Source organism: Delphinapterus leucas, chromosome 10 (assembly GCF_059928025.1).
Source record: "Delphinapterus leucas isolate spDelLeu-1000000601 "Yukka" chromosome 10, BTC_Dleu_Yukka2, whole genome shotgun sequence".
Taxonomy (NCBI): domain Eukaryota; kingdom Metazoa; phylum Chordata; class Mammalia; order Artiodactyla; family Monodontidae; genus Delphinapterus; species Delphinapterus leucas.
This window is the reverse complement of record NC_143138.1, coordinates 64,509,242-64,534,711: the sequence shown is the minus strand read 5'-3', so window position 1 is coordinate 64,534,711 and position 25,470 is coordinate 64,509,242. Positions and strand designations below refer to the sequence as shown.

General features: G+C 42.3%; 1 protein-coding gene across 10 annotated transcripts in view; it reads right to left on the bottom strand.

The window, feature by feature from the left end:
- The window catches only part of KLHL18 (kelch like family member 18), a 71,580-nt gene that overhangs the window by 31,454 nt on the left and 14,656 nt on the right, over window positions 1–25,470 (bottom strand). For 2 of the 10 annotated variants that reach the window (XM_089918100.1, XM_089918099.1), the window contains exon 2: window positions 3,842–3,900. The exons of 5 other annotated variants lie outside the window; for them this stretch is intronic. The gene's annotated coding sequence lies outside the window, so the exon portion shown is untranslated. 3 more of the 10 variants (XM_022573305.2, XM_089918097.1, XM_089918098.1) reach the window with 3 other exon arrangements.

Here is a 25,470-nt window from a genome sequence, read left to right as displayed (position 1 = left end):
ATATGCACAAAATGACTGAAAATGTCTTTATTATCCTTAAACTTGGATGATAGTTTAGCTGGCTATAAAATTCTAGGTTGAGAATATTTTTTTCTATCAGAATTTTTTGGGTTTTTGCCATGCCATGTGGCTTGTGGGATCTTAGTTCCCCAACCAGGAATTGAACCCACGCTCTCGGCAGTGAAAGCAAGGAGTCCTAACCACTGGACCGCCAGGGAATTCACCTCTGTCAGAATTTTGAAGGTATTGTTCCATTGTCTTCTAGTTTGTGGCTTTTTTTTTTTTTTTTTTTTTTGCTGTACGCGGGCCTCTCACTGTTGTGGCCTCTCCCGTGGCGGAGCACAGGCTCCGGACGCACAGGCTCAGCGGCCATGGCTCACAGGCCCAGCCACTCCACGGCATGTGGGATCTTCCCGGACCGGGGCACGAACCCGTGTTCCCTGCATCGGCAGGCGGACTCTCAACCACTGCACCACCAGGGAAGCCCTAGTTTGTGGCTTTTGAGCAAGCTAATGCCATTTTGAATACTAACATTATATGACTATTCTCTCTAGAGGCTTTTGGGACTTTCTCTTTATCCTCAGAGATCTGCAGTTTCACAGGGCTGTAAGTTGAAGTTGGTTTTCTTTCATTCACTGTGCTGTATCAATCTATAGATATGATTTTAGTTCTGAAAACATCTTTTCATACCATTTCTTTGATAATTTCCTCCTCTCTACTGTTTATTTCTTCTCAAATTTCCATTCGTCAGGTGTTAGACCTCTTGGAATGATCCTCTATAATTTACTTTATCTGTTCTCCCCAATTTTCCATCTCTTTCATTTGGTTTATCTTCTGGGAATTGTCTTTAACATTACCTTTCAATATTTCTGTGTTGTATTTTTCATACTTGCTATATTTTTAATTCCTTATTTTTGGGGGGTGGCATGACATGTGGCATGTGGGATCCTAGTTCCTTGACCAGGGGTCAAACCCGTGCCCCCAACATTGGGAGTGCAGAGTCTCACCACTGGACTGCTGGGGAAGTCATCATATTTTTAATTTCTAAGAGGTCTTGTTTTCTGGAGGTTCTTTTTTTTTTTTTTTAAAGAATCTAGTTCATCTTTTATGCATGCAATATTTTCTCTAATCTCTCTCAAGATATTATAGTTAAAATCTTTCCTTTTTCTCCTCCCTGGTTTTACTGTTTCCTGAGTTTTTTTTCACCTCCATTTGATTTGGACTTTTTTCCCCTAAGGAACTGTTTAGAGTTTCAGAACAGTACTTTTTATTTTATTTTATTTTTTGGCCATGCGGCATGTGGGATCCCAGTTCCCCAAACAGGGATGGAACCTGCGCCCTCTGCATTGGAAGTGCAGTCTTAACCACTGGACCACCAGGGAGGTCCCCTGGACTCTATCTTTTATGTTCTTTAAATGTCTCATGACACTTGGCTATCTGCTCATACTTTTAGAAGCTGTTTGAAAGCTCTGTGTAGGGGAGCTAAGCTTGCCAACTTGTGGGCTTCACGTTAGGGTGATCAGGCAAGAAGAATCTGTCATTTTATTGAGGATCCCCAAAAGTAGACAGTATCGCTAAGACTTTTTCTCTGGGATTAAATTTATCAGAGGAGGATCTTTCAGACTCTTGCATGACAGCACCTGCCTGCAGATATTCTGAAAACTGAGAAAGGGGAATGGTCCTATTAATCACTATATAGAACTTTGTCTTAAAGCCCCTATTTTCAGTTTTGCTCCATATTCCATCTCATCTTCTGTGCTTGGTGTGCCTCTGGTTCAATATCTAAGACTAAAATATCTGTCTCCTGAGAGAGTAGAGGAGGGGTTGTAGGCATCTAACTGCTTTTCACATAGACTTTCGACTAATCTTCCTGTTTTCAATATTTGGTTTCTCCGATTCTGGAGCTATTCCAGGGCTCTGCATTACAAATCCTCTTTGTTAGTTCCCCCCCACCCCTCCCTGCCAAAGCAGGCACCTTCAGTTCCTCTGGCCCACTAAGTTAATCACACTTGCTTCCTGGCTTCAACATTCCGTTGACATCTCATTTGCCGATCTCTCTTTTCCCTCTTACTATCATTTTAATGGGATTACAGGAGGAAATGAGGGCAAAATGTGCATTCAGTTTGCTGTGTTACACTGCTATGCATTTATTTTCCATCTACAAAGTAAACAGAAGACAAAAGAACAAGCTGTATGTGCACGAACTAGGTGACCTGATTTCCCAAAAAAGCTCAGCTAAAGAGAAGACAGGCCTATCTTGGGATATGCTAGGCAGATTACATCTGAATTCTCTGTTCAGTTAAGGGGAACAACTAATTTGTCTTTATCTAGAAGAGGGAGACCAAGATGGGAAAGGGTCTGGAAGCTACATCTTATGAGGAATGGCTAAAGGATAGGTAATTTAGGGATGACTATAGCTGTCCTCAAAGACTAGAAGGGCTATCACATGGATAAGGGCAGATCTGCAAGGTACAAGGAGGCACATTTTAGTTTATCACAAAGAATAACAGCTTATTACCTAAGAACGTTTAGGGAAGTCCTTCACTGATTCTAAAACTATTAAGGGACCTTCCAATTCTACAATCCTAGGATAATACACTTTTGTGAAAAGCTTAAAAAAAAAACCCAAATACTCTCACTGTACTCTTAGTTAAAAAAAAAAAAATGAGATGATCATTTATGAAGTTCCTTTTGCTAAGTACCCATTACATATATGTTCTCATTTTAGTCCTCACAGCAACCCTCTGCATTAAGTAGCTATTGTGAATTCCATTTTATAGATGAGGAAACCAAGATTTAGAATTAACTTGCCCCAGTTAAGTAGCTATTATGTGAAAGAAAATTATACTTGAGTTGTTTACTGGTGGAGTTTGAGAGGGACCCAGTAAATAACACACCCCTCCCAGCTCAAGTTCTCAGCCAACTGGGAAATTTTTAGAATTAAAAAATAAACTCACACACATAATAGAAGTATACAGAATTAAATACACACAGGTGAATGAAAGTAAAACTGGGCAAATCTGAATAAGAGTAGCTGATTGTGTCAATGTCAATATTCTGCTTGTGATGCTGTACTATAATTTTGCAAGATATTACAACTGAGGGAAACTGGGCAAGGGGTACACGGGAATCTCACTGTTAATATTTCTTAACTGCATGTGAATCTACAATTATCTCAAAATAAAAAGTTCCCTAAAAAAAAAAAGGGACAAATGGGAAATCCAAATGATAAATCTAATATTGTTAACTACAGCTTATACAGGAGTACAGTGTGTTCCCTATTTTAACATCTTGAATTACACAGGTCCATGCAAAGGCTACTTTCTCCACTGATCTTCAATTACACACTGTTACTGCAAATCTCCTCCCTTTTCCATCCCTAAGGTGGCAAAGAAATGTCAACTGTTGCTACAGAATTTAGGAAAAAATAATCAATAAGCAACATATAATTGATTGGTCAGAAAAGTTAAGGCTATTTGGCATATATCTCTACCTTTAATCACATTTTGCTATACCTACCTTTAAATAAACAATATTACAAATATTAATAAAACAATATTATAATCATAAAGTATTAGCAATGCAATTGAATCAGACAGTAAATTAAATGAATTTAATTAAATGTTAGTGAATTAAATGGAATCAGATAGTAAAGTATTGGGAAGACCCAGGTTCAAAGTACAAGATAGGAGGGAAGGAAAGAAACGAATCTATGGTGTCATGAAACACTCTGAACTGAAAGAGCTAAACTCATGAACACACATGTGGAAGTTACCCAGGTGGGATCAAGATATTAGGTACACAACACACCTCTACTGCCCGTGCTCACAGGACCACTTACTACGTGTGTATCAGCGCCAGCCACTTAATCACTGTGGGATGATTTGCAATGACCAGCATCTGTGGAGCAAATTAGGGGCAATCACAAGACTTCCTAGGTATATACAATACTGCCAAATTTGCTTCTAAGAAAAAAAAAAATCAATTCAAACTGGAAAGCCCAAACCACTTCCACTAAAACTGCAGCAAAGACTGAGCATTCTTGCCACTTAGCTTCTACAAAGAGTGGACACAGAGCCTTTTCCTGAGCAGTGGTGGTCCACCAGACAGGTGGTGTGGCATCAACATTGGAGTTAGAAGGCCCTCACCAGTTATGTTACCTCAGACGTGTCCCCTCCAAGTTTGGCTTCCCAACTAAAAAAGTGAGACCATTCCTATTCATCTGACTTCTCAAGTGTATTTGAGGAGATCTAATTTAAGAATGGTTGATATGAACATCATTTGACCAAATGACCAGGGACACTCCAAATTCCTGAAGCTCCAATGGGAAAAAAGTATTGTCCTGTGCAGACCAAGCTAATGTTGCTGTCAATCCTGGGTCTTGTTTGGAGGGATGGATCTGTGATTTGTCCTAGCCTGGGCACCAATGGGAATAATTCAAGGGCACTTTTGCAAACAACAGAAGTGCTCCATAATGGTGAACAGACAAATAAATAAATGCCTGGATGGATGGGCTTTGGAGCAGAGTGCTACTTAGCTTGTTCTGAGAGGGGCCTCAGCATTGCAACTTTGGTCTTGTTAAATTAAGTTATATACGATATATGTGAAAACACCCAGCACAGCGTCAGGCACTTAACAGAGATTTAAAAGCTTTTTGTTGCACCCAGCTGAGAGCAACAGCCACGAAAGACCAAGATATAAATATCTGAAATCCTCTCAAGTTCAGTCTGATTAATAGAACCCTGGTAGAGAGATTAAATCTCTGAGTTTTAGGGCCAGCTCTACTACAGATACAAGCAAGCTGCCTAATTTTACCATACCTCAGGTTTCCAGGTTGGAATATAGGATTATTACTTACATGCGCACAGCAAGGAATATACTAGTTTAAAAAAACTTCTTAAAAGCAGCACCAAAAATACTGGAAAAAATATCACAATCAACCACTCTGTTAGGCATTATTAGAAAGTTCAGCATGGCGTCAAAGGTCAAAATACTTGCCAGTCTCTACCTGTGCCCATGCCAGAGGAGACAGAGAGCACAAGCCATATGATACATATAAACTGCACCGATTTCAAGGCCAGCTGTTCCTTTTCTGTATGACCCAGGCAAATCTCTTCCCTTTACCCCTGAGCCTCAGTTTCTTCATCTGTAAATAAAGGGCTTTAACTGGATCAGGGTTCTCAAAAGGTAGTAGTTGTGTTAACAGTAGCCTATCACGAATTCAGTAAAGCTTTATTTTTAATCATGATGGAATCTACCTGCATTTGAAAAGTAACTGTACATACACCTAAACGATATAATTTATCTGGCCCACAGATTGGTGCACATATAGATTTGAGGGCCCTCTGCAATAACTCTGCAGAATCCCTGTAGCACAGAAACCCCTGCACCAGAGGTTCTTGGAGGTCCCTTCTAGTAGTGTCTGAGACCTTGACTGAGCAAAAGGAACCAGAAATCCTGAGCACCTCATGTCTACCTAAGTTTTGACTTGGTTTAAAACACACACACACACACACACACACACACGCACACATGCACACACACACCCTCCTCCTCCTCCTATTTTCCTCCTTGGAAAGACTGGGAAATCTTCCATTCCTGACCCTGCCCTGGTGGTATCTTTGGATCAACAGGGATAGTGTAGCGTGACACCACAAATTCTGTTCCCTATCACAGGCAGGTGAGGCGCAAGATTCAACCAGTTGCTTATTCAAGCAGGAAAAGCAGCAGGACAAAATCTGAGTTGGAAGTAATCTGAGACAGGTGTTCCCAAAGAAAGCAAAAGATATACCCAGAATTGATTTCCCTTTGATGGAAAACATTTTGATACTATTGCTCCTACCTTCAAGGAGCCCACAATGAACATAAATTAAACAATAAGTGAACAGTTAAGTGCGCAGACAGAATACCCTTGGGATCAGTGGGGTTTAAGACTAAGCATTTAGGCAGTCACGAGATGCTGAAAGTGCATAAATAGTAATCCATAATTTTACTAAGGCACACATTTGAATCATAAAGGCTATGAATCTTGTGTGTAAGAATGAGTCTGTAAAAATGAGTAGCGATGGGTTAATCTCTAAAATTCCTTTGGGCTATAAAGTCGATAATTAAGAGAGACAGTATATCATGGTAGATAAGAACATACTCTGGAACTAAATTGCCTGGGTTCAAATCTAGGTTTTGCCATTTACTAGCAGCGTAACTCTGGGCTACTTAGCTTCACTGTGCCTCAATTCACGAAATCTGCAAAAATGGGGTAAACAGTACCTCCCTCATGGGGTTACTGTGAAGATTAAATTAGCATTTAATGCATGGCATTTAAAACAGTGCGTAGCACATATTAAGTGCTAAATAAGTGCTTGTTAAATAAAAAAAAGTCCTTAAATTGAGAACTTTACAGAATTCATTTTTAAGACCTTTAGCGAAAGGGTCGGCAAACCATGGTTATGGGCCAAAATCTGGCCTTCCTGCCTCTTGGTTTTTTGTGTGACCCATGAGCTAAGTGTAGTTTTTACATTTTTAAATGGTTGAAAAAAATCAACCCTAATATTTCATGACATGCGAAAATTGTATAAAATCCAAATTTCAGTGTCCATATATAAAGTTTAATTGGAACACAGACATGCCCATACAATGGCAAAACTGAGCAGCTGTGATAGTGACCAACGGCCTGCAAAGCCAAAAATATTTACTATCTGCTTCTTTATACAAAAAGTTTGCTGACCTCTGCTCTACAGTCACAGGGAAGAAATATTATGAAGAGGGATGTGAACACATTCTCTAGAAAGAAGAAGATGCTGATCACTTATCTAAGACCCCCCCACCCCCATTCTCCACCCACGTCACACCTGATTTTCTGCTGGTATTCACAGACTCCCCTGCCAAACCAGTATGATCTGTCTGCACTTTGTGGAATCCAACACTGAGATAAAGTGTCTTATACAACACTTGCTCCTTTTCAAAAGGAAGTGAGCTAAGGCATTCACTCTGGAGTCATGAATAGCCTGTAACCACCAAATACCTTTTTTTAAAAACTTCAGTTTCTTTCTTTTTTTAAAAAAATTATTATTTATTTTCTTTATTTTTTTGGCTGCATGGGGTCTTAGTTGCAACACGTGGGATCTTCATTGAGGCATGCAGGATCTTTTGCTGCAGCATGTGGTCTCTTCGTTGCGGCACGTGGGCTTCTCTCTAGTTGTGGCCTGCGGGTTTTCTCTCTCTCCTTGAGGCGTGCGATGGTGTGCAGGCTGAGTTGCCCCAGGGCATGTGGGATCTTAGTTCCCCGACCAGGAATCGAACCCGAGGTCCCCTGCATTGGAAGGCGGATTCTTTACCACTGGACCACCAGGGCAGTCCCTAAAACTTGATTTTCTTTTTTTTTTTTTTTTTCGGTACGTGGGTCTCTCACTGTTATGGCCTCTCCCGTTGCGGAGCACAGGCTCTGGACGCGCAGGCTCAGCGGCCATGGCTCACGGGCCCAGCTGCTCCGCGGCATGTGGGATCTTCCCGGACTGGGGCACGAACCCATGTCCCCTGCATCGGCAGATGGACTCTCAACCACTGCGCCACCAGGGAAGCCCAAAACTTCAGTTTCTTAATCATAGTTATACAATTATTCTTTCTCCAACCCCCCACCCCCATGGAGTTTCAATGCTAATTATCCTCAGCAAGTAATGCAGCCTTGTCCATCAGATACATAGGAGGTGGACTACATGGAGATACCTTGAAGCATCTGCCTTCCAACCTCCGGTATCAACCAATCCTCCACGTTATTCAGCGACCACCCAGCACAAAGCCAGCTCAGCCCACCTCTCCACGGCAACCAAAATCTTAACATGTGAGACAAGTAAGGCTACTCCATGTTAGAGATGGGAAGCTTCAGTCTCAAGAACTGTACTTTTCTGTTCTTACCTACTCCAGCGGACTTCAAACTCTTTGAGGTAATAAGGGTCTTGTACATCCCCTAAACAGTTCAGTAAATATTTATTGAAATTAAAATACCAACTCTATCCTTAATAGCTGCCCAGAAAAATCAACAATTCCCTGTGAAAATAAATTAACCCTGTAGACAAAAAGGCAGTTTCACTAAAAGTTATAGTCAAAATGGACTGCAGGTTCTTTCAGTTAAGTTTAGAAAAGGATATGGGAGGCTGAGAAGGAGGCACTGTGATTTTTTTCTACTCATTTCCTTCAAAATTTTCTTACATATATAAGTAGACACAGTAAATCTTCAAATAACCACAACACTTGAGGGCTAGTACAACAATCTATTATTATTATTTACTATCAACTAGATATCATATGATCTCTATACAGCTATGTAGTATAAATATAGCTATTAATTATGTATTAATACTGCTATAATAATATATAAACCATGAATGATCTATAATAGTACGATGATGATGATCTATTAACACTTTTAGGTTACTTGAAGATTAACAGAAAACACCTGTAGCTTCAATACATGCCACTAAAAACCTTCCAAACAAACATGACTAGCTATGGACTCTATCTCATGTCAGCTCTATTCAGTGTGCCTTACCTTCTTCTGGGAACGTCTTCTATCTTCATTCCCACCACACTATACAAAATATGACCTAAGCCCTACCAATTAGACCCTTCCTCAGGATTTTTCAAATAAGGAAGAAGGAAGAGGGACAATCCCTCCAGGTAACAAGGAGCTATCAGGTGCTCCATCCCCTTCCATGTGTGATGAAGCAGTCTGCAGTGGGAGAAGGATGCTGACCACAGAGGGGACGAGTCTTAGCAGCATTTCAGTCCCCCAGGCCCATCATCAACCCTATCTGTTCTCCTGTTTGATTACATGAGCCAATAAATGATTGGTCTAGACTACTGAGGCTAGTTCTGCCATTAAGAGCCAGAGCTCTGAGCACTGTGGTCTGGAGAAAGCCCTGGGGAAATGCAGGAAAGGGGGACCTTCCTTCCTGATCTTAATAGATGGGCTCTAACTAAAGGTGGTTTCGGCTCTGATTGCACCCCGGTGGTGCCTCAAGGCCCCCACTCTGCTCAACAGTTAGGTCTTAAAGGACCCCATGTGTGAAAACACCAGGGTGACAGCATCTGCTACAAGCATCACAGGCATAAAGCAAACACAGTGTTTTACTGACTGGGAACACTGCGGGGGATGCAGAAATGGGCAACAGATACCTGTTGCATGGATGACTCATTTTTCGAATTCCTAGCAGTTATCTTCTGAGAAAAATATCATAACGTTAGATAGGGTTAGCCAAACCCAGCATCTGAATCCCCATCATAACTGGGGTATGTGACCTGCCTGAGGTCAGATGGACAGGAGCTAGGGCTACTTAGTGTCCTCCTCTGTAAGTGTGAACAGTAGATTCTGAAGAAATGTTACTCGTAGCTCACACTCCCCCTCCCCTTCCCCCTCCAAAATGAGACCCTGATCATTTTAATAGCCCTATAGCTAATAAAGAAATCGATTTTGTAATTTTAAAACCCCCGAAGAGAAGGTCTCCAGGCTCAGATGGTTTCACTAGAGAATTCCACCAAACATTTAAAAAAGAACTAATACCAATTCTAAACAATCTCTTCCAGAAAATAGAAGAGGAGGGGACAACTCAAATTTATTTTATGAAGCCAGTATTAGCCTAATACCCAAACTAGACAAAGACCGTACAAAAAAAGAGAAAACTACAGACCAATATCCCTCATGAATATAGATGCAGAAACCCTTAACAAAATATTAGCAAATAGAATTCAGCAATATATGAAAAGAACTATATACTGTGACCAAGTAGGGTTTATTTCAGGGATCCAAGGCAGGTTCAATATTCAAAAATTAATCAATATAACACACCATAATAACAGGTTAAAAGAAAAAGAAGTCACATGATCCTCTCAATCAACGCAGAAAGAGCATATTACAAAATTCAACACCTATTCATGATAAACACTAGGAGTAGAGGGTAATTTCCTCAACTTGATAAAGAATGTCTACAAAAAAACTTTAGCTAACTTCATACTTACTGGTAAAAGACTGAATGCCCTCCCCTAAGATGAAGAAAAAGGCAAGAATGTCTACTCCTACCACTGCTATTTAACATAGTCCTGGAAGTTCCAGCCAGTGCAGTAAGGTAACAAAATGAAATAAAAGGAATACACATCAGAAAATAAGAAATAATACTATCCCTATCTGCCAATGACACGACAGTTTATGTCCAAAATCCAAAGCAATCTACCAACCCCCATCCCACACAGAAACACCAAACCCCACACAGAACTAACCTAGAACTAATGAGTGAGTTCGGCAAGGTCACAGTTCATAAGGCTACAGGACACAATATTGACATAGAAAGTCAACTGTATTTCCACATACTATCTATTAACGCGTGTAAACCAGAATTTGAAATATAATTATATAATTGTTCAAAAATTAAATACTTCAGTGTAAATCCAACAAGCTGATTTAGAGGACTTACATGCTACAAAATACTGATGAAAGACATCAAAGATCTAAATAAATGGAGAGACATACTATGTCCAAGGATTACAAGACTCAACGCAAAAAAGATGTCAATTCTCCCCAAACTGGTGTACAGATTTAATGCAATTCCTATCAAAATTCCAGCAAGATTATTTTTATAGATATAAAGATTATTCTCAAATTTATATGGAGAGGCAAAGGAACTAAAACAGCTAAAACAATTTTTAACAAAAATTAAGTGCAAATGGCCAATAAGCACATGAAAAGATGTTTAACATCATTGATCATCTGGGAAATACAAATCAAAACCACAATGAGACACCACTTCACACCACACTCGAGAGGATAGCTATTATCAAGAAAAAAAAAAAAAGAAAAACCAAACAGAAAATAACAAGTGCTGGTGAAGATGTGGCGATACTGGAACCCTTGTGCACTGCTGGTGAGATGCAAAATGGTGTAGCCACTGTGCAAAGCAGTTTGGTGGTTTCTCAAAAAGTTAAACACAGAATAACAATATGACACAGCAATTCCACTCCTAGGTATGTATCCAAAAGAACTGAAAGCAGAGTCTCAAAGAGGTATTTGTACACCCATGTTCATAGCACCATTATTCACAGTAGCAAAAAGATGGAAACAACCCAAGTGCCCATCAACAGATGAATGGATAAACAAAACATGGTATATACATACAACAGATTATCATTCAGCCTTAAAAAGAATGAAATCAAGAAAGAAGCCACAGATTGGAAGAAAATATTTGTAAAACACATGTCTGATAAAGGACTGTTATTCAAAATATGCAAAAAATTCTTAAAATCCAACAATAAGAAAACATCTGAATTTAAAAATGGGCAAAACACTAACAGAAATCTCACCAAAGAAGATACACAGTTGACAAATAAGCATATTAAAGAAGCATATTAAGATACTCCACACCACGTCATCAGGGAAACGCAAATTAAAACAAAGAGGTAAAAATACACATCTACTAGAATGGCCAAAATCCAGAGCACTGACAACACCAAATGCTGACAAGGATGTGGAGCAACAGAAACTCTCATTCATCGCTGGTGGGAATGTAAAATGGTACAGCCACTTTGGAAGACAGTTTGGCACCTTCTGACAAAACTCAACATATTCTTATCATATAATCCAGCAATCACACTCCCTGGGATTTTCCCAAAGGAGTTAAAAATGTATGTCCACATAAAAATCTGCACATAAATGTTTATAGCAACTTTATTCATAACTGCTAAAACCTGGAATCAAACAAGATGTCCTTCAGTAGGTGAGTGGATAAATAAACTGTGGCACATCAGGTCAATGGAATATTTTTCAGCATTAAAAAGAAATGAGCTGGGACTTCCCTGGTGGCGCAGTGGTTGAGAATCTGCCTGCCAATGCAGGGGACACGGGTTCGAGCCCTACTCCAGGAAGATCCCACATGCCGCAGAGCAACGAAGCCCATGTGCCACAACTACTGAGCCTGCGCTCTAGAGCCCGCGAGCCACAACTACTGAGCCCACGCGCCTAGACCCCGTGCTCTGAAACAAAGTCACTGCAATGAGAAGCCCACGCACCACAATGAAGAGTAGCCCCTGCTCGCTGCAACTAGAGAAAGCCTGCGCGCAGCAACAAAGACCCAATGCAGCCAAAAATAAATAAATAAATAAATTTTTTAAAAAAGGAAATGAGCTATCAAGCCATGAAAAGACAGGGAGGAACCTTAAATGCGTATTTAAGTGAAAGTAGCCCATCTTAAAAAGTTACATACTGTATGATTCCAACTACATGACATTCTGGAAAAGGAACAAGTATGGCGATAGTACAAGGATCACTGGTTGCCAGGGGTTAGGGAGGGATTAATAGGTGGAGCACAGATGACATTTAGGGCAGATTTTTAGGGCACAGAATATGGTTTTTGATAAATGTATGACACATTTATCACAAAAGTGCGCCCTAATGTAAACTATGGACTTTGGGTGATAATGATGTCTCGACATAGGTTTATCGATTGTAACAAATGTACGACTCCGGTGCAGGATACTGATAGTGGGGGAGGCTGTGTGTGCAGTGGGAATAGGGAGTGTATGGGAAATCTCTGTGTTCTGTTCATTTTTACTGTGAACCTAAAGCTGCTCTAACAAAACAAAAGACTATTTTTTAAAAAAGGAATGATATTCTAATACATACTACAACATAGATGAACCCTGAAAACATTATACTAAGCCAAATAAACCAGGGACAAAAGGACAATATTTTATGATTCCAGTTATATGAAGGGTCTAGAATAGGGAAAATCATAGGGACAAAAAATAAAACAAAGGCTACCAGGGGCTGGGATAAGGGGCATTATTGCTTAATGTTTATAGAGTTCTGCTTTGGGTGATGAAAAAGTTTTTATAAATAGATAGCAGTGTTGGCTATACAACATTGTAAATACATTTAATGCCACTGAATTGTACAACTGAAAACAGTTACAATGGGGGAAAAAGGTAAAATAAAATAGTACAGCGGGAGGAGTAACTACCCATTTCACGATTTATTACACAGATGGCTAGAATAAGCAAAACCGTGCTGTACTGGTGCAGGAATAGGGACACTGACCAATGAAACAGAACAGAGAACCCAGAAGTAGCCCCACACAGGTACAGCCAACTGGTTTTCGACAAAGGTACACAACCATTTGTGTACCTTGAATGGAGGAAAGACAGTCTTTTCAGCAAATAAGACTGGAGCAATTGGACGTCTTTAGGCAAAAAAAGGAACTTTGACGTAAACCTCAGTTTATACAAAAATTCACTGAAATCTGCCAGCAAGTGGGAAATAAAGGCAGGGTTTCTATGTTGCAACCTGGAAGAACTGTTTCTTCTTTGGGAAACCTCAGTTTTTGCTCTTAAGACCTTAGACTGATTGGATGAGGCCCATCACATTACGGAAGGTCACTTGCTTTACTCTAAGTCTACTATTTAAATGTTAATCACATCTAAAAAAATATGTTCACAGCAACATCTAGACTGGTGTTTGATCAAACAACTGGGCACCAAAGCCTAGTCAAGCTGACACACAAAACTAACCATTGCACTCACATATGCTGGTAGGAATGTAAAATGGTACAGCTACTCTGGAAAGCAGTTTGGTGACTTCTTCTAAAACTGAAAATGAATTTACCATGTGGCACAGTAGTTGTAGTCTTGGGCATTTATCCCAGAGAAATGAATACCTACATTCATACAAAATCCTGTAAATGAATGTTCACAGCACCTTTATTCGTAATACGCCCAAACTGGAAAGAACCTAAATGCTCTTCAATGGGTGAGTGGTTAAACAAAACGTGGTGCATCCATACCATGGACCACTACTCAGAACTATAAAGGAAAAAACTATCGACACAACAACTTGGATGGCCCTCAAATGCATTACGCTGAGTGAAAAAAGCCAATCTCAAAGGTCAAATACTCTGTTTCCATTTATATAACACTCTTGAAATCAGAGATGGAGAACAAATTAGTGGTTGCTAGCGATTAGAGATGGTGGGTGGGAGGGAGATGGGCCTGATGATAAAGGGGTAGCACAAGGGAGATCTCTGTGGTCATGGAATAGCTCTACATTGTGGAAGTGGAGGTCACTGGTAACCCTGACAACAGCAAATGGTGGTTGCCTGACAAAACGAACTTACCTATCCTCCTAAAACACGAGTCCCACCAAGGGAGCAATCTTTCATGTTTCCTGGAATAGTCTAGCAATTAACACTCAGTATATGTTGAATGAATGAAGTTTCTGAATGAATCCACTCGATTTAAAATTGAGTCTGGTCGTGTCAGTCTCCATTTTGTTGAGCTCCCTAATGCCTGAGTCAGATCCAAATTCTAAACTGGCGCCAATTGACCCTAACCAGTTTTATTCCCCACCATGCCTCTCTTCCAAGCCTCTGCCAATTCCCTTACATCGCTCTATTCCCTCTGCTTGGATCCTTATCCCTTACTTTTCTGCCTGGTGAATTATTCCTCATCCTTGAAGATCGAGCTCAAATGCTCCCTGCTGAGGGGCTAACCTGACTTCCAGGCAGTCAGCTCTCCCCTTCCTGTAGCACCTGGTACAAGCCTCTAGCACACAAGATACCACACTATGTTGTCCCTAATGAATGTCTCCGCATCAAGGCTGAATATTCTTCCCATGGAAAGGAAGGATTGTATCCTAGGACTTAGTGCCTCATTCTCGAGTCTTCTTAATGAATCCTAAAACGATTTCATCTAAAAGGTAGCTCTCAGTCCTTCATCTGAGATAAAAATAACAAAACTTCTATGAGTTTCACCTCTTCTTTTTAATCCTGGTCTTCTGGCTCAGGGCTGGTAGAACTAGTGGGAGGAAGGCACTGGCCCTTAACTACAGAAAGCATAAGGAGTGTTACTCTCTAACCTTATCTGAAAATTTATTAGTTGAAGTAAAAGCCTCAAGAAAAAGATGATAAGGCTTGGGGCCACCTGGCAGAGGGCTTGCCTTCCAAACTAACAGTGCATTCTCAACCCTGGAAGAAATAAGCCACTCCACAGCTGTCTAGTTCAGGTGCATGTCTAACAAGGTGGCATGTAATGAAATGGGGTGTGGGGGGGTGTCACTTCATCTTGAATGCTGGATAGCTTGCCTGCCAGCCCAGAACACGGTCAGAGGGATGCTCATCCATCCTACTCTACACAGAAATGTTTAGTCCTCACAAACCCATGGGGCCGGGAAACAGATGACAAGTACAATGAAACATACGGAATTGGTTTGGTCTGGGGTTTTGATGACATTTAAGGCACACTGTGTGAAACCCTCTGTGATGGAGCTTGTGGGTCTCTGCTTTAGGGGGCCCTACGGGGTAAGTGATTCAGGAAGGGGGTGAGGGAGGAAGTGGCTGACCAGCTAGCACTAAAAAAAGACCTGGGGCTATGGTCCCACGGAAAGAGCCAGTAAAGAGCTGGCTAAACACTCAGCCCTGTCCCCACATCTTCCAAACCCTCCCCTGGCTCACCCACGTCCAGCAAGGTAGAATGGGAGGTAAGTAGGAGACAGGAGGGAGGAGTCATCAGAAACCACTCAACATCTAACTGTACCAACCACATGTGATTTGCAAATGTTTCTTACCCGTTCAGACTCCTGACCATGAGAATTCAAGGAGTTCAGTCTGCATTCAACCCACCTCCCCAATCACACCTTCCACCTTGCTCCTCCATGTCTTACCTGTTCAAGAAACATCCTGCATATGCACTTTCATGCCTGGGCCCTTGAACAGGCTCTCCCCAGCACAGAATGCCTCTTCCTACCATATCTGTCTGTCAAAGTCCTATTCATCTTGCAAGGTACCAATCAGACACCATCCTCTCCATGAAACCATCACAAACCCTCTAAACTGGAAACAACTGCCATCTCTCTGGTGTTCCCTCAGGCCTCTGGTGATACCGGGGCAGTTACAGAATTTATCACACTCTGCCTTGTCTCATAGTTAACTGATGGGTAGCTCTCTCTCTTACCAATCTTTAAATGCCAAAGATAGGGGCTGACGCCTACTCACAGCAGGGTGCCTCACGTACCTAGCAAAGCACCATGCACAGCTAAATGCACTTCAACAATATGTTGACTGAAGGAGCATCTCGAACATAATGCCAGGGGCCCTTGAGGGTAATTCAGCAAACACTTTTCAACCTGAAACATGCCAAGTACTGTGTTAACTAAAGGATGCTTCACATGCTTCCAAAGCTCAACATCTAGAGGTGGAGAAAGACTCTCTAACACACCTACATTCTGCTCAGTATGCTAAGGGGGGTAGGTGCAAAGTGTTAAGGCAATGTTTCTCAAACTTTCAGGTGCACAGGACGTAAGAATCACCAGATTCTAGCTTAGTAGGTCCAACATCCTACATTTCTCACAGGCTCTCAGGCAATGCTGATGCAATGACAATACTCTGAGTAACGAGGGGTTAAAGTGGGAGAGGGAGAGATTAACTGCACCTGGAGGAATATGAGCAAACTGTCTTCAGAGAGATGGGATTTCACACAACAACTCTCCACTGTGATAGGGCAAAAGAAAGAAGATGGCACGGGTCTCTGCCCAACAGAAACACAGGTTGGCAGGGAGTCAGGCAAGCAAACTTTCAACCACAAGACAATGCTGAACAGACACAAATGCAAAGTGCTTTAGGAGAACAGAGGAAGGAGTGTTTGGCCGCTTCTCTCCCCTTAAGAAGAGAAAACTACAAAAGGAGCTTTGAAGCATGGGTAGGACTCTGCTGGCCGAGGTGAGTGGGTACTCCAAGCCAAAGGAATACTAGAGCAGAGCCCCAGAAGTTGGAGAACTTAGGTCCTTAGAGACAGCCAGCAGGCGGAGACTGTGGGCAACTAGGGGAGAAAGGCAGAGAGGGGCCAAGTCTGAAGGAACTGGACTATCAAGAACACAGGTGGAGGGCTTCCCTGATGGTGCAGTGGTTAAGAATCCACCTGCCAATTCAGGGGACATGGGTTCGAGCTCTGTTCTGGGAAGATCCCACATGCCGCGGAGCAACTAAGCCCGTGTGCCACAACTACTGAGCCTGTGCTGTAGAGCCTGTGAGCCACAACTACTGAGCCCACATGCCACAGCTACTGAAGCCCGCGCACCTAGAGCCCGTGCTCCACAACAAGAGAAGCCACCGCAATGAGAAACCCGCACACTGCAACAAAGAGTAACTCCCGCTCATCACAACTAGAGAAAGCCCGCGCACAGCAACGAAGACCTAACACAGCCAAAAATAAATTAATTTATAAAAAAGAACACAGGTGGAGATCCTAGAAATTTCATCCAGAGTGGCAGTCGACACCAAAAGAACATCCTTAAGCTTCTCCATCTTATATCTCACAGAAGGCAGTGACAGATTTCTGTGAGCAGCTTAGAATAATCAGAGATTCAGTTAAATCAGCAGTCCTTCCATTAATCCTTGAGAAAACCAGCCAGGGGCTGCTGCTCCTGCACTGCCACTACCCCATGGCTCTTCCCAGATGTCTTGCTGACTTAAAGTGATAGCCTATGGGCATGTAGAAAAAAAGGCAAGCTTGGGCTTCCCTGGTGGTGCAGTGGTTGGGAGTCCGCCTGCCAATGCAGGGGACACGGGTTCGTGCCCCGGTCCAGGAAGATCCCACATGCCGCGGAGCGGCTGGGCCCGTAAGCCATGGCCGCTGAGCCTGCGCGTCCGGAGCCTGTGCTCCGCAATGGGAGAGGCCACAACAGTGAGAGGCCCGCATAACGCAAAAAAAAAAAAAAAAAAAAAAGGCAAGCTTTACCCAACATGGGTAGGACCACCTTTGAAAACCACCAAGAGCTGAGCAGCTCTGTTCTACTTCCTGCTCCCCTGACAAGTTTCTAACCTCTGATTTTCTCTGTGGTGTGGAAGAACAGACGTTCCTTCAACAACAAGCCAGAATTGGTCTCTCTTGCTCTGGCCATTACCATTATTTCTCCTGAACAGACAAGAAGGGGAAAGTGGAAACGATATTCTGTGCTTGCTTCATGAACTATGGAAAATGCATCCTACCTCTCTTAGATACACCTCTAAGACTCACCCTGCCCTGCCCTGATTCTTCATTTACTCACTCATAAATAAATAAATACTGTCTAGCTTCATTCATTCATTCATTCACTCACTCATTCAACAAGTATCTACTGAGCTGTACTGTACTGTGCAAGGAATTATGCTGGGCCTGGGGGCTACGTCTCCGACCTTGTGTCCTTCCACTTTTCTCCTGGGTCATGCTATTCTTATCACACCAGCTGCCTGCTATTTCCCCAAAATGCCAACTATGCTCCTGCTTCAGCTGTGCTGATTATTCCCTCTGCCTAGAATACTCTTCCCTCAGATACACTCATGGATCCCTCCTTCCCTTCCTTCAGGTCTCTACTTAGAGAGACTGGCTCTGGTCCCTCTGAGAAAACAGCACTCAGTCCCCTTATTATCCTTTATTTCTCTCCATAGTACACATCACCACTGGACATTTTATATCTATTCATTTGTTTATTGTGTCGTCCTGTCCCCGACACCCCCAGGCTGGAAGGTAAGCTCACACTCACAGAGGTTCTGCCTACTCTGCTCGCTGCTGCAGACCCAGCACTTAGGACAGTACTTGGCTCATGGAAGGCGCTGACATATCTGCTGATACACTGCTGAATGAGAATGAAAGGGAAGTCACTCAGAGCAGGAGAACGACATGATCAGAGCTGAAAAACAATCCCTTAGCTATACCAGGATCATCCCCTAAAGGGTTTATAAGAATTCTCAGCAAGTTGCTAGAGTTAAAGAAACCCCAGGTTAGGTAAAAGGTGAAGAGGGTCTGAATTAGGACAGTGGGTTACTGAGCATCTGTTATGCAGACACCTCAGTAAATGATTCAGTCACAGCCCCTGCTCTCACAGAGTTACAATACTGTAAATAATTATGTAACTGTCATTATGATAAATGCCACAGATACACCTAAAAGAGAGGGGACAAGCCAAAGCCAATCCTAGAGTTTCAGTCCTACATGACTAGATGGATGGTGTGCCATCCTTACACAAAGGGAACAAAAGAAGAGATTGTTGAGAAGGGAAAGAGGCTTCATTTTAGACTTAATGAGCATAAGGATCAACAGGACAAATGGAAATGCAGGTCTAGTGTTTAGGACCAAAATCAGCGGTTGGAGCAAAGATCTGAAAGTCATTTTTAACTTGTAAGCTATGCCAACAAACCTTCAGTGGAAGACAGGATGGCATAGTATGTTTCGCTGATCCTCAGGATAGCTCTGTTAAAGGTTATATGACATTTAGATTTTACAAATCAGTACAGGAAAAATAAGCTTATAACGTGTGCATCACTTAAATGTGTATCTCTTGGAAGTCAATTCCTTTTAAGTGACCACTTGAAGTGCAGCCACAGGGCTGAGCTAATAAAATGTGGCTCTTAACAGCTGAAGCAGCTTACTGCAAAAGCTAAAGAAGAAAGATTTAGTATGAAATGTTTTTGATCAGTGGATCTGGATAGAGACAAATTCTGTTTTTAGTGTCTCTCCAATCACAAAGCACTATGAGCAATCTCATTTGCCCACTTGCTAACAAGTCTTCTTCAGCTTCTCCTTTTTTAATTGTAGTAAAATATACATAAAATTTACCATTTAAACCATTTTTAAGTGTACAGTTCAGTGGCATTAAGTACATTCACGCTGTTGTACAACCATTACCACCATCCATCTCCAGAACTTCTTCATCTTCCTAAACTGAGATTCTGTACCCATTAAACACTAACTCCCAATTCCCTCCTTCTCCCAAGCACTGCGAAATCTCCATTCTACTTTTTATTTTTATGAATTTGACTTCTCTAGTTACCTCATTTAAGAAGAATCATATGATATTTGTCCTTCTGTGACTGGCTTATTTCAAAACTTAGAACAATGTCTTTAAGGTTCATCCATGTTGCAGTATGTGTCAGAATTTCCTTCCTTTTTAAGACTGAATAATATTCCAGTGTATATATGGAACAGTATTCCATTGTATGTATGGAACAAAATGTACCACATTTTATCCATTCAACCACTGATGCAGTCTACCATTGGGCTGCTTCCATCTTCTGCATATTGTGAACAACAATGCTGTGAACATGCTTGCACAAATATCTGTTCTTGAGCTTATTTTCTAAAAAGCATTTTTGTGTTCTCATCAGATATGCAGCACACGGCCCAGACATGTTGGGCCATACCTGAACTACTGATCTACTTCGCCTGCCAAAAGCCCAAACTCTGGCCCTTACCTTCACGGCCCTGCACACAGCCGCTCAGGTCCACTGGAACACAGGAGCCATCACGGTCTCCTCTGGCCTGCCATTGTGCAAGCAGCTAAGCATCCTCAGCTTCAACTAAGACAGAAAGGGAGCACGGTGTCTTTAGTCAATGCTTTGGAATAGTCTGCCTCAAGCTTCAGCAGAGCTACAAGACTTTAAAGATGAGATGCAAAATATAACAGTGACTTCTCCTATGTCAGTTATCCAGTCACCGACCAGGACAGTCCCATGATCACCTGCAGTAAGCTGGAAAAAGAAAGTTTTTCACTTCTGGTTCACCTGTACTCTTTAACAAGAGATGCTTCCGATTTCTGAAGTATACGCTGGGGCAATAAAGCAAGTGTAATCTACTCCAAAAACTTTAACTTTACCAAGGCCATATCAGTATACAATATGGGTAAGGCAACGGGTCTGGCCCACACCTGTTTTTGTAAATAAAATTTTACTGGAACACAGCCAGACCCATTCGTTTATGTACTGTGTACAGCTGCTCTAGTGCTATAACACCAGAGTTGAGTAGCTGCAACTGAAACTGTATGACCCACAAATCCTAAAATATTTACTATCTGGCTCTTTACAGAAAATGCTTGCCAACTCCTGGTTCACACATCTTGGTTCATTCTCTCTTCTCCCCACCTAGAAACAAGTAATGATGTGATCAGCTGTTTGGGTAGAAAAGGCCTAAACTGATGGTGGGGAAGCTGGCTGGTTTCTATGCCAAGGAGGCAATGTGAGTGTCAACAGTCAACAAACCAAAAGTAGGAAGGTAGATGCCATACTTGTAATTCAGGAGGGGCTACAGGAACACATCTTCAGAAAAACAATGTGGTCTCATTTTCCATCAACCAGCCCACAAGCTGAACCAGGCATGGCCAAGGGGCAAACAATGTAACCTCAGGCACAAAACAATAGAGGAACCACCTGCAGTAAGAAGCATCCCCAAACACATGCTTCTTAAATTCACCCAACTGGCCGGCCAAGCTCCAGAAGCCTCAGGATGAATGCCATGAATGTTGCTCAGCTAGTAACTGATTTTCCAAGATACCTCTGTTGGGCTGCACACAGCAGGCAACATGGCCTGCTCTTGTCCAGCTTTAAGACCAAAGAAAGAGCCCGGAGTCTGCAGCAACAGAGACATCAATGGTGTAATGGATGGGGGCCTTACATGTCTGAAGCAAGGTCCTGGAGCGACACCCCACCGTGTGTGGCAGACAGCGGGCAGGACAGGGTGGCAGTCTTCGCTCCCACATGGAAGGGGAGATTACTAGTTATAGGGGAATTGACGTCTGGTGGGCTCATTAGTTACCACAGAAACCAGCAGAGGGGCACACCCCTCCCGGCTCCTTTGATAAGAACAATCACCAGCTGGGGTGGGGAAAAGAGTGTAGGAAGGTCAGTCATACGAGTAGGGTACAGGTGAAGCAGGCACTGGCCGGGCAGGGGGATATACAGAGAGCAAGAGAACAGCCATCTTGAGTGCCCTAACCATACAATCTCCAACCCTCTTTCCCCACCTACGTGTCAGGAAGCATCAAACTCTCTCATTCATCTAATTGGTGTCCAAATTTAACAGCATCACCTACAACATAACTCACAGAAAAAAGAGCAAAACTGACGTTTTGATGAATATGAATTCATATCACAAGTGCACATTGTGATATGTGCGCACGTGCTCTAAAGGAGCGCATTCTTGCCCTTAGTTTTAATTACTCATTAAAAAGAGGCAAGGCGGGCTTCCCTGGTGGCGCAGTGGTTGAGAGTCCGCCTGCCTATGCAGGGGACGCAAGTTCGTGCCCCGGTCCGGGAAGATCCCACATGCCGCGGAGCGGCTAGGCCCGTGAGCCATGGCCGCTGAGCCTGCGCGTCCAGAACCTGTGCTCCGCAACGGGAAAGGCCACACAGTGAGAGGCCCGCGTACCGCAAAAAAAAAAAAAAAGAGGCAAGGCTGAAAATGAAACACAATTACCTGAAAAAAGACAGTAGAAAGCCCCGGGAATGAGCAATATTCAGAGGCACAATATCTCCCAATACAGTGTCATTTCCAAATCGAAACAGTCAAAAATTCATATGTCCAGAAAACTAGCAGAAAAAGCCTGCATCTGTCTTCTCTCCTGAAATAGAACAGTGGTGTTGCATCTGGCCATACACATCACTGTCCTCCATGCTCACAGATGACACTGCAGATGGTGTTTGTTCCCTGCTCTGCTTTATACCATTAGCAGGGCAGGTGGGTAATCTGACAGAGGATGTAAAAGCAACGCTTCCACCAAACAGCTGTGTTGGATCTCAGATAATATAGCTTTGTGCCTTGGGCAATCCCTTAATATCACTAAGCCTCAGGGTTTTTTCACCTGTAAGATGGATGGCTTTGATAGAAGACCTCTATGGCTCCTTTTAATATGATTATTCTAGCTCTATAATTACACCCGTGTAACTCACCACACTACACATAACATAAAAATGGCATGCATCAACAAGTCCTTGCCTCACTTCCTGATATCCTTCTCCACCTACTCTTTCATCACAAAATCAGCATGACAGCAAATTAAGCAAGATTCCACACTCAAATGTAAGGCTCTTGAAGTCAGTTTCAGTGAAAATTGTGTACCTGGATTCAGTGGGGCAAAAGGAAATATTCTAATACTGTGCCTTTCACCCATGGAAAAGATATTTCCTTTTGAAGGCTAAATTCTCAGATCTGGGTTCAAAACTTTAGCAAGGGCCTTGGGAAAATGCTGGCAAGACTCATGCCAGCAGATCTTCGAGGAACCCTTTATTAGTGGTTGCAAAACAGAGAGAGAGAGAGAGAGAGAGAGAGAGAGAGAGAGAGAGAGAGGGAGTGTGTGTGTGTGTGTGTTTTTGTGTGTGTGTGTGTGTGTGTGTGTGTGTAGAGGAGGTTCCTGTCTCTTCTAAGCTTATGGGTCAGCGAATAGTATGTATATACGGTGATCCCATTCTGCTCTCACAAATAAAGAAAAAGAAAGGAGTATGTGAGGAAAGAATAGAAATATAGGAATCTGGTGAGTCTAAATCTCATCAATAAGAGACTGTGGAGAACACGCATTGCATCTGGGGAGTCTGCCCAATTTGCTGGACCCAGATGAACATGACAGATGCGGCCTGAGCACTGGGCTCCTGGTAGCCCAGAGGAAAGGGGATGAAACCAACTGTTGGGAAGAGGAGATAAGAGCCTCTGTGACTGCAAACCTCTCTACCCAGACTAAGTCTTATGTTACAGGCTGCCAAGAAGTCTTGCACTACTATCCTTCTAACCTTTAAGATAAAATGATTTGCCAAGGAGAAAGACATGGGCTTTTCCTGATAAAAGAATAATACTCAGTTCTATTCATAACCCAAGATCCAAAGATGGGCTCCAGGGGAACTGCTCTTATGACTGAATGCAAAGGTTTGCACATATGTAAGTATGTGCATTTTTCTGGGGAGAGAGTTCAGTGCTTTCAGTTTCTCAAAGAAGTTCGAGTCACCATAGATATAAAATGTGATTTTAAAAAATCCAATATATCAATATTACTCTTTTCTGTTATGCCTCTACTTAACTATCCAACAGGCACCTAAGGAATTTAAATTTCAAATATTTCCAAAAAGAAAATTAAGCAAGGTTCAAGAGTTGGCAGTGAATTTTGAGAAAGTGGCATGCTTGCTAATGCTGTCACACTCTCCCTAAAACTTGGAAAGACAGAAAACGTGACATGTTAAGGATGAGTACAATTGACCTGAGGTAGATTAATTCAAATGGTAGCAGCTGAAATCAGTTCAGTCACTGTCACTGATAGAAGAGGCAACAGGAGAGCAGGAAGGAACACCTGACCTGGAGTCTGGACACCAGGAATCTAGTCTCTAGTTCTAGCTCTGTCCAATTTAATCTGTGACCTTGGATGAGTCCCCTCTTCCTCTAGACTTGGTCCTCATCTGTAAAATGCAAGCTATGGAAGTAGATCAGTGCTTTACAAATGCTTTTAAGGCAATGAACATAATGTTTAGATAAAACCATCTAGAATTAAACCGAGTCTAAAACGAATTCAAAATGGCAGGCAGAACACATGCATTTATCTCCACTTCCCCTTAACAGGAAATCCCATTAAGTTATTATTCATAAATATCTACTTACTGAATATTTACTACATGATTGTTTTAAGTGCATTAACTAGTGGAATCCTCAACACTCTTACTAGGTAGGTGATGATCCCCATTTTATAGATGAAGGAACTGAATCACCAGCATTTAAGGAACTTGTCCAAGTTTTCACTGGTAATAAGTGGCAGAGCCAGTATTCAAACCCAGGCGATCTAGCTAGAGTCTGTGTTGTGCTACCTCTCAGACTGACAATCAAGGAATAGCAAAGCTCCCAAGTACAAAGAAGCTGAGAGAGATTAGAAATGTCGCCATATTTTGGAAGATGAAAAGCAGACAAATGGATAGTAACTGACTTATATGGAGAATACTGAGTGCTCTAGATGGCAAGTCACTCCAGAACACCCTCCAAAACTCAACTGTTGAAGATACAGGTTTCCTCTGAAGGTGTGAACATAAGGAAGGCTGTAAACAGGCAGTACTGGTTCCCTGCCCCAGGCAAGTGCCCCGTCACTGCCCCAGCAGAAGTCTGGAGGTTTATTCTCTGGACAGGATGAACCAGAGACTCCAGACTTGAGTAACCAGAGCACCAAGGAAGACATGAAGTGGCACTATTCAGGGGGATTAAGGGAAAGTCTGCATACAGAAGCAAGAGCTCCCAGTCCCCTCCCACCATCAGCTCCTAGAATGATAACAGCCAGGCTTACTCCATGTAGGCAGAAGCCTGAAGGAAGATCCATGGACTCTGAACATATCCCATAGAAAAGGACAGGTCCACCACCTTACAGGTGTGGCTCTCAGAATGTGGCCCGAGACCAGGAACAGTATCACTGCAGAAGTTATCAGAAATGTGAATTCTCAGGTCCATTCCAGACCTACTGAATAAGAAATTCTGGGGTGAACAATGTCTGAACAACTGTTTTTTAACAAGGCTGCCAGCTGATTCTAATGTCTGCTAAAGTTTGAGAACCACTGCCCCACTGGGAGGCCCACTAATCAATAAACCCATCCTACGCCAAAAAGCTTCCAACCAGCTTTTCAGTTTCTTTATTTGGAAGAAAGTCTGGAATCACCAGAAGTTTCAGGAAAG